Source organism: Coenobita brevimanus, chromosome 62, assembly GCF_032717465.1.
Source record: "Coenobita brevimanus isolate Jiangsu-jjx chromosome 62, ASM3271746v2, whole genome shotgun sequence".
Taxonomy (NCBI): Eukaryota; Metazoa; Arthropoda; class Malacostraca; order Decapoda; family Coenobitidae; genus Coenobita; species Coenobita brevimanus.
This window is the reverse complement of record NC_137015.1, coordinates 18,480,449-18,495,590: the sequence shown is the minus strand read 5'-3', so window position 1 is coordinate 18,495,590 and position 15,142 is coordinate 18,480,449.

Below are 15,142 nucleotides of genomic sequence, written 5' to 3'. Positions count from 1 at the left end.
CAATATATTCCTCTGAATGGTCACTCAGAATCACTGGACAGTCAGTATTTTCATTCTTCTAAAATAATTATAATGCTCTCTTACACTGTCAAATTTGATTCTCAGATACAGCTCCTAAAGCTCATGCCAAGCACTGTTTGTTTACCATCGCCAAGGAAAGAAATGTATCATCTGCAAGTAATTACATTATTTATCAAGCACCACTTCCATTTACTTGAAAGCTCTTCTCTGTTTCCTTCCACTTATTTTTTTTTTTTCACTCTGGTATGTTCTTCCCTGTCTCCTGCAGCTCTCGCCTTCACTCATTAGACTCTTTGGACCTTCATTTAATCTAAATGTAAGCAGTGGTGTGCCTGACCATATCAAATCTCCAATACTTATTTGGTTTTGTTAAAATGTTGGCCAGAAGTGAATAGTCTATGCTGAAAGGTTGAAGTTCGGCAGTGCTACCAGCAGAGCACTGTTTTAAGTGAAACAAAGAATGGCTTATAGTTCATTTATAAAATGCAACCACCACAAAAACTTATAACTAGTATTAGTGTTTAACCATGAATTTCAACTTAAACTCCATATCTATTTAACTAACCCACTTCTGGTAAATCAGCATGGTTCTTACCTGTTCGATTCAACTTAAATAAAGAGGCCTTCCAAATGTATAACTGTTGCTATTTCTACCTGCAACAAAAAATATGTAAATGAAAATGATAGTACAAATAATGAGATGTCTTGGCCAAGGTAAGAAGTTAGTTGAGACTTGAGAGTCTGACTTGGAGAGTATGAGAGGGGAGACCAAGGATGAGCTGGAGGGATGGAATGGAGAGAAATATATGAAATGGGGTGTGTGAGTTGGAGGGATGGCAGCCAATGACAAGAAAACTCACTGGTTATTATGCTTTATTAACAGTGCAATATCTCGTGGTTTCTGCACGTTTCCCACAATTATAGCCACTGAATCGACAGTCATATGGTTTCTGAACAAAATCTCTTGGAATTCCATTCAAGTATATACTATATGTAACCTGTTTCTGTTACTTCGTATATATTGACATTTCGGTCAAATTTTACACGTTGCCCTCATCCGATTTTCGACTTTTCGTTAACATTTTCTAGTAGAATTGGTCATTCTAAGAATCTTTTCTTCTATGGCATTTCTCTCGCAAATTGATAATAAACGAGTTACACGCGATTTACTTCCGCCAATCTCAATCACAGATAGGTGGTATTATTTCGTACTTACACCCAACTCACTAACAACAAAAGTGGGTAACTCACCTTATACTTTACGCAGTTCTAAGCATTTTTTCTTCTATGACACTTCCGTTTTAAATCAACCGTTGATGAGTTATGCAATTTATTACATTTATTATTTTCTATTGGAGAGAGAGATTTTCCCTGCCGTGGTCGGACAATTGTGTGTGTTCGTTGGTGCGTGTTTACTGTTATGTGTGTGTGGGTGGATAAAGCGCATGCGTGGCACATGAATCAGCCAATCACAAAGTAGAATTTCAAATGACCCATGCTAGGGCTCGCAAGATTTGAAAGTCAGTTCGTCTCCAACCATAGACTGGGAAGCCTGCAAAATTTATTACTTCGCTGCTATTTCACAGTTCTACCAGCAAGAAGATAAAATTGTTACCTTTGTGTGATCGCATGGTGTTTTACCTTTAACAGGAACAAAGTACTCAAATCAAGGCAAAAGTCTCATTTTACATGAGGATCAGAAAGTGTTGCACTGCCGCCCGTCACCAGTTGCCGTTGCAGCTACAGACGACTCTTCAGATGCAGACGAGGAACTGTAAACTGCTAGGTAAATGCATTATTTCTTATTTACACCCGGTTAGGTTAGGTTAGATGAGGTTTGGTTAATGTCATGGGGGGTCTGGGGGCCAAAGCCCCCCAGTTAGGAAGCACGACCAGGGTTGGGGGGTCTGGGGGGGCGAAGCCTCCCAGTTAGGAAACACGAACTCCCAGAGAAGCTTAAAATTATTTTCTTCTGAAGGATTTTAGTGTTTTTCGTTTGATTTTGATAAGAGTGCCAGCAGGAAACCACTCGCTTTTGCGTTTTACCCCCACCCAACACCCCGGTTTCCCACAGGTCCCTCAGTATTCTTGGGGGGAGGGGGAAGAACCGCTAAAAAATACGTTTCACGTGATAATAGGCGTCCAACCTGAGTGTTTCTGTTGTTTTTGGTGTGATTTTTGTTGATTTGGACTGGTCCTTTCCAACGGAAGTCGCTAGTGGCGTTCAACAAAAACTTGCGACTTGCGATAGAAACGAAGGTCAAAATCGATCGAATCACACCAAAAACAACAGCAGACACACAGGTTGGATGAAAAATTCTGATAAGGGCAACGTGTAAAAATTGACCGACATTTCTACCTATCCTTCACGATGATCAACAGCTTATGCAACTTTGTTATCGTTGGCAATGGCTTAACCATCTCGAAACCACTGATTACATTTACACATAATTTCGAAGAAAATACATGTAAGCCATGTAAATCTCTTGTAATAGCTTTAACAGGGTCATAACTGCAATCAAAATGAAAATATCAGTGAGTAATCTGTCTTCCTGAACACGCGACTACTTTTGTTTACTGAGGATTCGTCCTTAACTTATTTTTGGCCCACCGAATTAGGCTCATTGTGCACGGTTCAGAGGAGAAAGAGACGTGATAATGGCAAGTAAGAGTAAGTGGTAAAAATTATGGGACTGAACTGTGAAATCAGCACGGATTTAGTTGGCAAAATTCCCGAGTCCACTGACGTACGAAATAACCAATCATCCCGTAGTTCTTCTCTCTGCAGGGCTTCTGCTGCAAATAAGTCATACGTCTGGCAGCCGGCGGCGTATGAGCAATGAACGCAAGGAGTCACGATTAGTGAGGGAGTCAGGATTGAGCGCTACAAGGGAGTCAGATCCGAACGCTACATCGGAAGTCAGAGGGGGTATAAGTCCGAAGTCACATGTAGGAGAGTCAGAGAACCAAACAGATCCCCAGAGAGCGACAACGAGATTAGAAGCTAGAAGGAAGGTGGGAAGGAGTAAGTTAGCACAAACTGCACCTGACACATGGGTCCCATCAAGCTCTTTAACATTTAGTCAACCAACTGTCTCACAATAAAACTCCATAGACCCCAATCTTCCCATTTCATCACCGCACCTCACGTACAGTGCGAACAAGAGAACGAGACGGAAACGGCCTACCCTAACTTTCCCCTACAACGCCACCATTTATTCTCTCGCTTCCTAGGTCTCTTCAATCAACCAGACAAGATAATACATTTTCTCTCTAGCTTCCTTTCTGGTCGTTCTATAGCCGCTGTTGTAGATGGCCATCGTTATTCTCCTAGATCTATCAACAGTGGTGTTCCTCAGGGCTCTGTCCTATCACCAACTATCTTCCTTTTATTCATCAGTGACCTTCTAAGCTGTACATCTAACCCTATCCACTCACACCCTTCATCTTTCCATTCGGTTCCCGCAACGTCCATCTCAGCATTTACTTCAACAAACATGGGATGAGACTATGGCACACCTAATGTCTGACTTGGCTCATATCTCTGACTGGGGTTAAAATAATCTTGTTGTTTTTAATGCATCAAAGATTCCGTTCTTACACCTATCAACACGACAAAATCTTCCACAGGTGTACCCACTATTGTTTAATAATATTCAGATTAATCCTGCATCATCCTTGAACATGCCTGGGGTTTCATTTACTCGGGACTTGTCTTGGAAAGATCATATTACATCTCTTGTAAAATTTGCTTGTAAGATATTAGGTGTGCTAAGCCGACTCCGTTCCTTTTATTACCCCTGCATAATTGTTGACTCTATACACGAGTTTTATCTACCCCTGTGTGGAGTACAACTCTCATGTATGGGGAAGTTCCCCACATACAGCTCTTCTCAATAGGGTGGAGTCAAAGGCTTTTCGTCTCATCAACTCTCCTCCTCTTACTGACTCCCTTCAACCTCTGTCTCTTCGTCGCACTGTTGCATCTGTATCTCTCTTCTATCGCTACTTCAATGGTCACTGCTCCTCTGAACTGTCTGCATGCATTCCTCCACCTTACGATGGGCGCGTAGCACCCGTCTAGCAGCAAACTCTCATCCCTTTTCTGTCCAACTCTCTAATGCAAGAGTTAACCGTTACTCCAGTCCTTCATTTATGCAACAGGTCAACTCTGGAACTGTTCCCTCTCTCTGTATTTCCTGCTTCCTATGATCTTCAGTCTTTCAAACGCTGTGTCCAGGCATCTCAAAATGATCGGATCTTGAATTTGGCTCCCTCTTGTATTTTGTTTTTCTCTTGGAGGGAACAGTTATTGCTGGCCCATGGCCTTTGGTTCCTTCTTCCTCACATAAAAAGAAAGATAAAGGCCTCATAATCCTGACACCTGGTGGCCATCGACAAATAAGCTCGTCGGCATTAGCAAGAATTGAATTCCAGTATCCTGACCATGTGAGGGTTAAGTTTCAAATAAATGGAGGAGTCTCCATAGCCTCATTGTGGTGATTTTGGTTTGTATTTAACCAAAGATAGACTTTTCAAACTAGAAGGATTAGGTATACACTGCTGCCATCATTAACCCTCTCAGTACAAATGGCTTTCCCTAAATTGAATAAAATCGTTTGGAAGCTGCAGGGATAACCTACAAAAATCGTTCGGAAGCAGCAAGTTTTTTTTATTTATTTCACAAAATTAAAGGGGTTATATTATGGAGATAATTTCGAGCACGTGAAGCCATGAATTTCGTAAACTAACTATCCCATGGTTGGGAGAACTCTGGTATTCTATTACAGTTAACGCCGTGCAGTTTTAATAACGTGAGAGTGCGTCCAAGCAGTTGATAATGTTACTGATGAGTGAGTGGATGTGTGACCCGTTTGTGCTGGACATTGGTGGTAGTTCATTTACTCCCGTGATTTCCTTTTCCCTGATTCTGGATCTCATCAGCCCACCCTACTAGGTGTAGTCGGGATAGGGTAGGTATGATGATGATGATGATGATGATGAGCTTCAGCTTTTCATTAACCCCTTAACTGCAGGGCGTCACTTTCATGACGCTCAGGCAAAATGGATCATCCCACGTGGCGTCACTTTTGTGATTCTGTGTTATTTTGAATTCTCCCGGGCTTACAAGTGGTGGCTTGTATCATCAATCAGTAATGCCAATGTCCAACAATAGTCAGCACTCCTATTGTCATCTGTACTTCTATCCATTGTTGACAATTTAGCCATTTTCCCCCGCTCTTGACTCCCCTCCCTACCTCCCCTCCATTACCCTCTCCTCTTGCCTGCCCGGCTGCGCTGAGGTAAGCAAATCTTCCCCGGATTTTTCCACTGATTTCATCCATTGAAATAAGCCCTATGCCCTATTCTTATACAAAATAATATATACAAAAAAGAAATAAGGTAAGTGATAGCGCCATACACCTGGAATTGGCTAATTATCATCTGACATCCCCTCACATGCACTCGTTCGCTAATTTCCCCTGGTAATTTCCCCTTGAAATATGCCGTATAATCTATTCTTGTAATAAACATACATATAAGAAAGGAAGGGAGAAACCTAAGTGATATTTACATTCACCTGGAACTACCTATTTTTTTATGTATTGTCGAGATTTCCTTCCAATCATTTCATAGCATGTAAATTAGCAGCGGTCACCCTGTTGACATTGTGAACCCTTGCCTGCCCATATATGCTGCGTCATTCAGTTCCTTGTCGTCCTCTGAGATGAAACTATGTCGCACTCACACCCTGCCATTTCCGCCACTTCTGCACTCATTGCAAAGGGCCCTGTGACCTCTACCCCTAGAAAAACTTGTGTGGGAAGCAGTAAAGGACTAAGTGACTCATCAGTGGAACGTGAACTGGCAGAATTATCAATGATAATGACGGATAATGACTTTGATCCTTCGGGTGAATCGTGTGATGTGCCTGGGAAGGAAATCGTGACAGAAACTCCTAGTACGAGTGCTTCAGTGTCCCAAGCTATCCCTAGCTCCAAGGGAAAGGAACCCTTAGTGCAGCAAGGGAAGGAATTTGGGAAGGAAGTGAAAAGGCGGCGGGTTAGCCCCGGAACAATGGCCCCGCATGACCCAGCTCGCCATGAGTCCTGAGGTGAATCACCTCCCTGCTCCCCCAGCCCCACTTCACTAATTTCTTCCTCATCTTCAGTGGAATTTTCTCCTGAGTCTTCATCGTTGGAGTCTCCACCAGCACCTATAGTGAAGGCAGGCTGTAGGGGAAGAGGTAAATCCCTGACACGTAAAAGTAGCAAGTAGAGTAAGGGCTGCCAGTGCTACACGGCAACCTAGGGTCAGTGAGAGTGACCTTGAAACAGCCCAGTCTGCCTCACAGCCACCCTCCACCCTCACCCAGCCTACATTGCCACGACAGGGAATCCTGGAAGCCTTCGTGTGGAAGGAAGGTTCCGATTTCATCCCTGAACATCTTCATTTCGACGAGAGTTCCTCAGGGATACAACCTGCCTTCACTCTTGACGAGGATGCTGAGTGTGTGGACTTCCTTTTGGCTTTCCTCGATGATGAAGTCATGCAGCACATATGTGACGAGACAAACAGGTACGAATCACAACGTGCTGCAAGTGGTGCAGGTGCAGCGAAGATGCAACAGTGGACCGTGCTGGGATAACAGGAGCTGTATGTGTTCTTCGCCCTCATGCTTCTCATGCCACATTCAAAGAATCATGAGTTGGAAGAATACTGGTCCATGGACGCCTTACTACCCTCACCCACCTTAAATAAAAACATTGCCAGAGATTGCTTCCGGAACATCATGGGAAACCTGCACTTCGCCAACAACGATGTACCTTCTCAGACCGACCCACTCTGGAAAATCCGGGAGATTCTGAGCAGAATGAAGTATAAGTATATGTCATTCTTCCACCCCTTTCAGAAGTTTGTCATAGACGAATCCTTGGTTTTGTTCAGAGGATGTCTTAGGTTTGTACAGTACATTCCAAGCAAAAGCCATCGCTTTGGAATCAAGTTCTTTGTACTGTGGGACTATAAGATGGGGTACATCCTTGATTTCTTCATCTATTCAGCCAGCATTGTCGAACTGGACAGAACACACCCCGTTGGCTTCTCAGGCTGTGTAGTGAAAGTGCTCCTTGAAAGGTATTTTGGTGGGAATCATGTGCTGTATACTGACAACTACCATACAGCACTGAAACTTGCTAAATACCTTTCAGAGCACGACATCGGTTCCTGCGGCACTGTGAAGAGCAATCGTGCCAACTTCCCCAAATTCCCAGAGGCTAAATTCACAGCGAGGAGACGTACACCTACGCAAGTCTGAGATGCTGGTAATATGGTGGCATGACAAGAGGGTCGTGCACATGCTCACCACCGTACAGAAGGGGGAATTGAAAGAGAGTGGGAAGGTCGACCGTAGGACAGGCGAACCTGTGAGGAAACCTGATGCTGTCATAGACTATAATATCAACATGCGGCTGGTGGACAAGTCTGACATGATGATTGGAGAGATCGACTGCCTCAGGAAGAATACTAGGTGGCACAGAAAAGTTTTTCTGCATCTCATTGACATGACGATGCTGAATGCCTTCATCCTGTACAAGATGAAGGTAAAGCCACCAAAGTCCTTCTCCCTGAAGTTGTTCGCCAGGACTTGTGTTCAGCAGCTGCTTGAGAGATATGGTAGGGTGACAGCAGCAACTCCAAGGCGCTATGCTGTAAGACTTCCCGACAGACTTGAGCAGAGGGAGTACATGGATCGGCCAGACTGGTGCAAATGCCTGTCACAACCAAGAGGAAGGCTGCGATCCGCAGGTGCCAGGTGTGTGCACATACCACCCAACGCACACCTGAGCACAAACGCACCTCTTGGCAGTGAGCTGAGTACCAGGTTCCCCTCTGCGTTACCTGCTTTTTTTTTATTACCACAGCCTGAAGCAGTTCTAAAAGTGAAAGTGGAAAATGTAAATAATGTGTAAAAAATGTGTAAATAGCAAGTGAAAGCAATGGATGTAAATATGATGGAACAGTGTAATATAGTTTTATAAGTTACTGCAAGTGACAGTGCATAACATAGTGTAAGTAAAATAGAAGTGTAAATATTGAAAATACAATAGAAAATGTAAATGGAAATGTAACTAATTAGTAATATAAGAATATGAGTAAGTGATGTGGCGTGTGGGAGGAAGAGAAGATGGAGGGGGGTGCAAGGAACAGCGTGGTGGACTGGAGAGGTGAGACAGGCTGTGGTACAAAAGAAGAAAGCATACAATGAATGTATGAGAAATAGGGGCGTGGAAGAAGTTGAGAGGTGGAAGAGAGAGTTATATGTAGAAAGAAAGAGAGAGGTGAAAAGATTAGTAAGAGACAGTAAGGAGAGAGTGGATGAGGAATTTGGAAGGAATTTGAGTGTAAAGTGGACTGTAAGAAAATGTTCTGGAAAGAGGTGAAGAGAGTCAGACAGGGTGGAAGTGAGGTTAGCAGGGGTGGAAGATAAAAATGGTAGATTACTAGTGGAGAAGGGAGAAAAAGTGAGCAGATGGAGAGAACACTTTAAGGAATTGTTGAACATACAGAATGGAAGTAATGCGAGTATAAGTGGCTGGGGAATGGCTGGGAGAAGGAGGGAAGTGAGAAGACAGGAAGAAATCAGTAGGATAGAAGTTGTGGAAGCAACGAAGAAAGTTAAATTGGGGAAAGCCCCAGGAATTGATGGAGTGTGTGGTGAAATGCTGAAGCATAGGGGAGAGATAGTAATAGAATGGATGTGGAAGATGTGCAGATTGGCCTGGGAGGAAGGTAGAGTCCCGGAGGATTGGAAGTCAGGTATAATTATTCTCTTGTACAAAGGAAAAGGGGAAAAAGAAGCGTGTGGTAATCATAGGGGCATTTGTCTTCTTAGTATAATAGGAAAAGTGTATGGTAGGATACTTATTGACAGAGTTAGAGAAAGAACAGAGGAATTAGTTGGAGAAGAACAGGTAGGATTTGGAAAGGGAAGAGGTTGTGTAGATCAGATATTCATTCTTAGATCCTTAGTGGAAAAGTTTCTAGAGAAGGGAAAGAAGTTGTATGCGGCTTTCATGGCTTTGGAGAAAGCATATGACAGGGTGGATAGACAAGGATTGTGGAAAGTATTAAGAATATATGGAGTAGATGGGAAGGTGTTGAATGCTGTGAAGAGTATGTATGATGGTGCTAAGGCTGCAGTGCGTGTGGATGGTGAACTGAGTGAATTTTTCTCTTTGATGGTTGGGTTGAAACAGGGATGTGTCATGTCTCCATGGTTTTTCAATAAGTACATGGATGGGATAATAAAAGAGGTACAAGGTAGGGTAGTGGATGTTGGAGTGGCCCTGGTGAGAGAGGATAGTGTTTGGAAACTCCCTGTACTGTTGTTTGCAGATGATACTGTGTTGAGTGAAGGCTTGGTGGATGAGTTTGGGAGAGTGTGTAAGAAACGGAATCTAAGGGTGAATATACTGTAGGGAAGAGTAAAGTGATGGTCTTTGAGAGAGGTGAAGTCAGTGAATGTACAGCGAGGTTGAATGATGAGGAATTGGAAAATATGAGTACCTTTAAGTACTTGGGTAGTATGATGAGTAAGGATGGAGGTTTGGAGGGTGAAGTGCTTGAAAGGGTACAGCAGCGAAGAAAGGTTGCTGGTTCCTTGAAAGCAGTGATAAGAAACAGGGAAGTGACCATGGAAGTGAAAAAGTTACTACATGACAGTATTGTGGTACCAACTCTAACGTATGGAAGTGAAGCTTAGACGTTGTTGGAAGGACACAAATCAAGAGTGAGAGCAGTGGAAATGAGTTATTTAAGAGGAGCCTGTGAAGTCACATGGAGAGACAGGCTGACGAATGAGGATATACAGGAGCGTTGTGGTGTGGATGTGGATGTGATAGGAAGCGTTATGAGGAACACAGTGATGTGGTTTGGCCATGTGGAAAGGATGGAGGGTGAAAGACTGACGGAGAGAGTGTATGTGAGTGAGGTGGAGGGGGGAAGAGGGAGGGGGAGGCCGGGGATGAGATGGAGGGATGGGGTGGAGAGGTATATGAGAGAGGGGGGGTGAGTTGGGAGCAGAGCAGTGAAATGGCGGGGGACAGGGTGACGTGGAGGCGATTTGTTTGTGGCCACTCCAAACGGGATTGAGGCGTCTGGCAAGAGATAGACAGACAGAGTACAAATAATTGAAGTTATGACAGTGGAAGTGAAACCTTGGCTCTCTACGTGTTTTACTGAAAGAGAAATCGAATGCCTACTGTACAGTGACAATTAACTACTATTACTGTGGGAAACTTATGGATAAAGACTGCAGATATATATAAGTGTTATATAGTAATAAGAATATAAAGTGTGAGTGTTTTTATGAACAATAAATGACAGAATACCAGCGAGGAACAAGCGCAAGTGGGAAGCTCGTATGCACTGGTAATTTTCATTGCTTTCATTTTTTTTTTTTTTTTTTTTGAGTATGGATTCCAAACTATTTGAAAATCATAGAATAGTGTTTCTAGTGATAACATCAGGGTGCGGTAATCATATTACGGGGTGTCAGGAAGTGTAAAGTTGAGACTTTGTTACCCAACTTCAGAAGTCTCCACAAGTCCTACGGTACTCGACGAAGGCTCAACAAACATCCCAGGAGAAAGCTGAAGGTATGTGCCATATGCATATTTAATTATAATATTCTAGGACTAATAACTAATTTTTGGCAAATATTTTTACAAAGTCTGTCGGAGTGCGAATATCCTCGCGAGACACGCAAGGAGCGCAAAAACAACCCTGCGGTGTAGGGGTTAAGAACTGATTATCATTAATCTTTTCTCCCACATCCATGGAACTTGTTAGATTTTCACAAATTATATTTACAGCAGGAAGAACTCATCTAGTGCATTACCCGCGTCGTACAATCAGTATAAGGACCCGCAAACACTGTCAGTGGACACTAATTAATTTGGAGTTGCTACTGAAAAGATGTTGGGAATGTAAGCATATAGTAGACGTGATTAATTAGAGCAACTTTTTTGCTTCTGATGCAATATCCACAGCATGATTCATTCGCACGGTGCAAAACAGATGAGCTGCTTGCTTGAACACAACCCGTGCCCATCGACCGTGTGGCAGGGCCTTAATGCCGAACATTTGATCTTGCACTCTTTTATGTGTCGGACTTTGGCCATAGCTTTCACAGCCCGTACTTTGAGACCTAAAAGTCCTCCTATGCACTATACACCTCCACATGCCACCACTTCGGCGCTAACATCCACCCTCCATAGTGACTATATGCTAGGGCTGTATCACACAGGACTAGTGTGTTGGTGTTAACAGAGATATTTTCATTGTCGACAGGTCTTAAGGTAGAGCAGGAAAGTCTGTTTTAACGAAATTTAAATCTTTAAACTGTTTTCTGTCGCAGCCAGGATTCTAACCTGGGTCCATTAGGACTGCAGGGCACCTCTTTTGCGACTATGCCGCTGGATCACCCTTTATCTTTTGACAGACTGATCTCAGAACTGAATCAAAACATCCATAACTGATCATTACCTAATCCACCAAGACTAGTTAAAATGAAAGAAAAACATTCAGGAGCTGAATGCTAATTGCCCGCCAGAATATGCTGTTGGCCAAGTCCAAGATGTAGGCCATATCTTGATACCCTGAGGTTTCATGTTGATAGTTCAAGCCGTTCATGAGATATAATGGTGCTAAAGGCGGGCGGTAAAAACTAGTTCACCTCTGGCGGCCATTTTGCTGACCTTGACCTTGATCCCGAGTGCCCATTTTCGAATTCGTCCAAGATTTTGGCCATACCTTGATACCCTGAAGGTTTAATGATGATAGCTCAAGTCGTTCATGAAATATAATGGGAACACACACACACACACACACACACACACACACACACACACACACACAGAGGCAGGCAAAATCATTATCTCTCCGCCTTCCAAAGGAGGACGATAATAAGATCAAAAGTGTGTTAAACTTACCTTGTGACAATAACCGTTAACCTATTGTTCTGATAATAAAATTATTTCACCTTTGTTAGTGTTACACCAATAATTGAATTAAACCTATCTGATTTAAACGGATGATAGTCTGACCATATGTTATGACCCTTAACTCTGACAGTTTTTTTTTTTTTTTTTTTTTTTTTTTTTTTTTTCAGAACTGAATCACGTTACCTTTTCCAGCTCCTCATGACTCTTACCAAGGTTTGTCAGAATTAGAGCAAAACTGTTTGAGCTGACCTTGCCTTGACCTATGACCCTTTCGGCAAACATTTAATCGCTTTTTCCTGTGTTAGTCGTAAATCACTCTGTCAAATCTGTTGCAATTCCATCCAATTGTTTTTCATAATCTTGCTAACACCAAAGAACAGACAAGTAAGATCAAATACATAATCTACTTGCACTTATGCGCTAGGCTAATGAATATCCTTAAACTCCTTCACTATGAGACCACTTCCATCAAGTGGCTAAAATCGCCCGAGGGTAGAAAAATATGGCAAAAAAAACAAAAAAAATGGCATGGTATGCGCGGGGTTAAGACAAATTGTTTTTTATCCCTTCGCTACTAGAGAGCTCTCCTAAGCTGAATGAGATTGGAGGTATATAGCATTAGTTTGGGGAGATTGCGTCTGAATATTTTGGTACAAGCTCTGTCTCTCATAAACTGAATATAATCTGTTTGCGGCAGGATGCATAAAATATAAGGGACCTTCAAGTAGTGAGGGTATTAGGAGAGATTATTTCTTACACCTTCACTACTGGATATTTCTCTGAAACTTAAAAAAAAAAAAATCGTTAAACGGTACAAAGGATGAAATATAAAGGCTGTCACATATTTCGATTAACCACAAAATCCACAAAACGATGCTTCTTTGAGTTCTGTCTGCAATCAGTACGCCTTGAATGATCTTTCTTTATACATGATCAGTTAAAGCTCTTCAATCAGACGTGGACTAGTTTACAAGAGTTCAAATACGAGGCCCAGTTTAGATATATATAGCGTATATTGTCGCACAGGGAAGAGCTACTGGTAATTCTTGCATTAAATGTCAGGACTAAGTAGCGTAATCTCGGGGCCCCTACCCTTATGATAGAAAAATAAATGACTGGACACTAGAGAGACGATCTTATTCAGGTTAACTTAGACTTTTCGAACTGGGGGGCTTAATTTACAGCTTTTATTAATACTTTTCTCCCATAGAGAACTTTGTTGGCTCGAATAAGGACGTCTTGTGGCAGACTTTGTATAACGAATAAGACGTCATCTCAGTGAATTTTTTTGTGTGTGTGTATATGTGTGTGTGGGGGGGTGGGGGGTGACTCAGGACATAGGCTCCACAGCCTGCTCCCAAGGCTCAGTAGTCCTCCTACATACCATACACCTCTACATGTCACCACTTCAGCGCCAACACCCACCGTCCATATTGAATACAGTCTAGGGCTGTCTCATACAGGACTGGTGTAGTGGTATTAGCCGGGGTATTTTTATGACATGTCGGCGGGTCTTCTGGCAGATCAGTAAAGTCTGCTTTTTATGAAATTCAAATCCATAAACTGTTCTTTGCCCCAGCCGGGATTCGCTCCTGGGTCCTTTAGGTCTGCAGGCCGCCTCTGTGCCGATTCAGCCACCGCCTTCCCCATTCCGATTACATTTTTCTTCCTAACCAGAGAACTGTGCCCAACTAAAGACAGATAACAAATGGTTAGTGAAAGCTATTTTTGCTGTACCTCCTCCAATGTTTTTAGTCTCACTTAGGCTGAAAAAAAAAAAGGGGGCGGGGGCGTTGAAAGAGGCAAGAGTATACAGTAAGAAAAAACGTCTTCGGGGGAGGGGTTTAAAATCCCAGAATTCATGTCGATAAATTCCAGCCCGGCACTGAAAATCTAAAACATCAGAAGGCCGCGTATGACAATGAGGCCCGGGAAAAAGAAAAGAAAGGAGAGGAAGAAAAAAATAATACTTGAGAAAAAAATAAAAAATAGGAACATAAACTCCAGCTTCTTCTTCTTCTTCTATCCCGAGGAAGTTTGTCAAAGGCGGTCCGTAAAAACATTTCTTCGGAGTTGTCGAGAGTTTGGAGAGTTGGGGATGAGGAAGATGGGGTGGAGAGCTGAGGAATTGGAGAGGAATGAGGGTGAGGGTGAAGAATGGAAAAAGAGTGGAATGGGATCTGAATGGGATGGGACGGAGTGGAGGAGAGGATGAAGAAAGATGATAGGGATGAAGAATGTGGTTAGACTTGAGAAACGACGATGAGAATGAGGAATAAGAGTGAAATGATGGTTGGGGTAAGAGAGATGAGGTAGAGGACTGGCGATCTGGTGAGAAATAGGGAGGGAAAAAATAAAGAATGACAAGAATTGGGATGGGGATGAGGACTATGGAATGGAAAAGGAATGTGAGGAAGAAGAATGAGGGTGGAGACAAGACATGGAATGGGCATGAGGAAGGATTGGTAGTGGGGGTGAAGACGAGGTGGAAAACTGAGAAACTGGAGAGGAATAGGAGTTCAGATGAGGGATGGGTTGGACAGGAGGTATGAGGGTGGGGATGAACATTGGAGTTGGGACGTGAAATGGAGTGATGTTGAGAAATGGGGTGGAGGTGAGGTATGAGAGTGGGAGAGTTGAAGAAATGGAGAGAGAGGACGGTGAAGACAAGAAACAATGATGGGGATTGGGAATGGTAGTGTGGATGAGGAATCGTATGGGGATCGGTAATGAGGATGGAGGCAATGCAGATTAGGTGGTGAGTTAAGGAATAAGAAAGGAATTAGTAGGAGGAATGAGGAAGGGGCTGAGGAACGGAAGGAAGGAATGGGAAAAGATAATGGGGTGGATCTGGGGTGGGAATGAGGAATCGTGTAGGGAAGAAGAAGTAGGGTTAACATGAGAGAAATCGGTTGAAACCATGAGAAACAGAACAGGAATTAGAGAAGGCTGAGGAATGTGACGGAAATGAAGGAATGGGGAGAATGGTGGAATGGAGATGAGGAAAGGGGTAAGAATAAGGAAGAGGGAAGTGTGGTTGGGAATGTAGAATGTGGATGGAAATGACGAGTTGCGTCGAGATAAGGGTTGGACCTCTAATTATGAAAGGATAT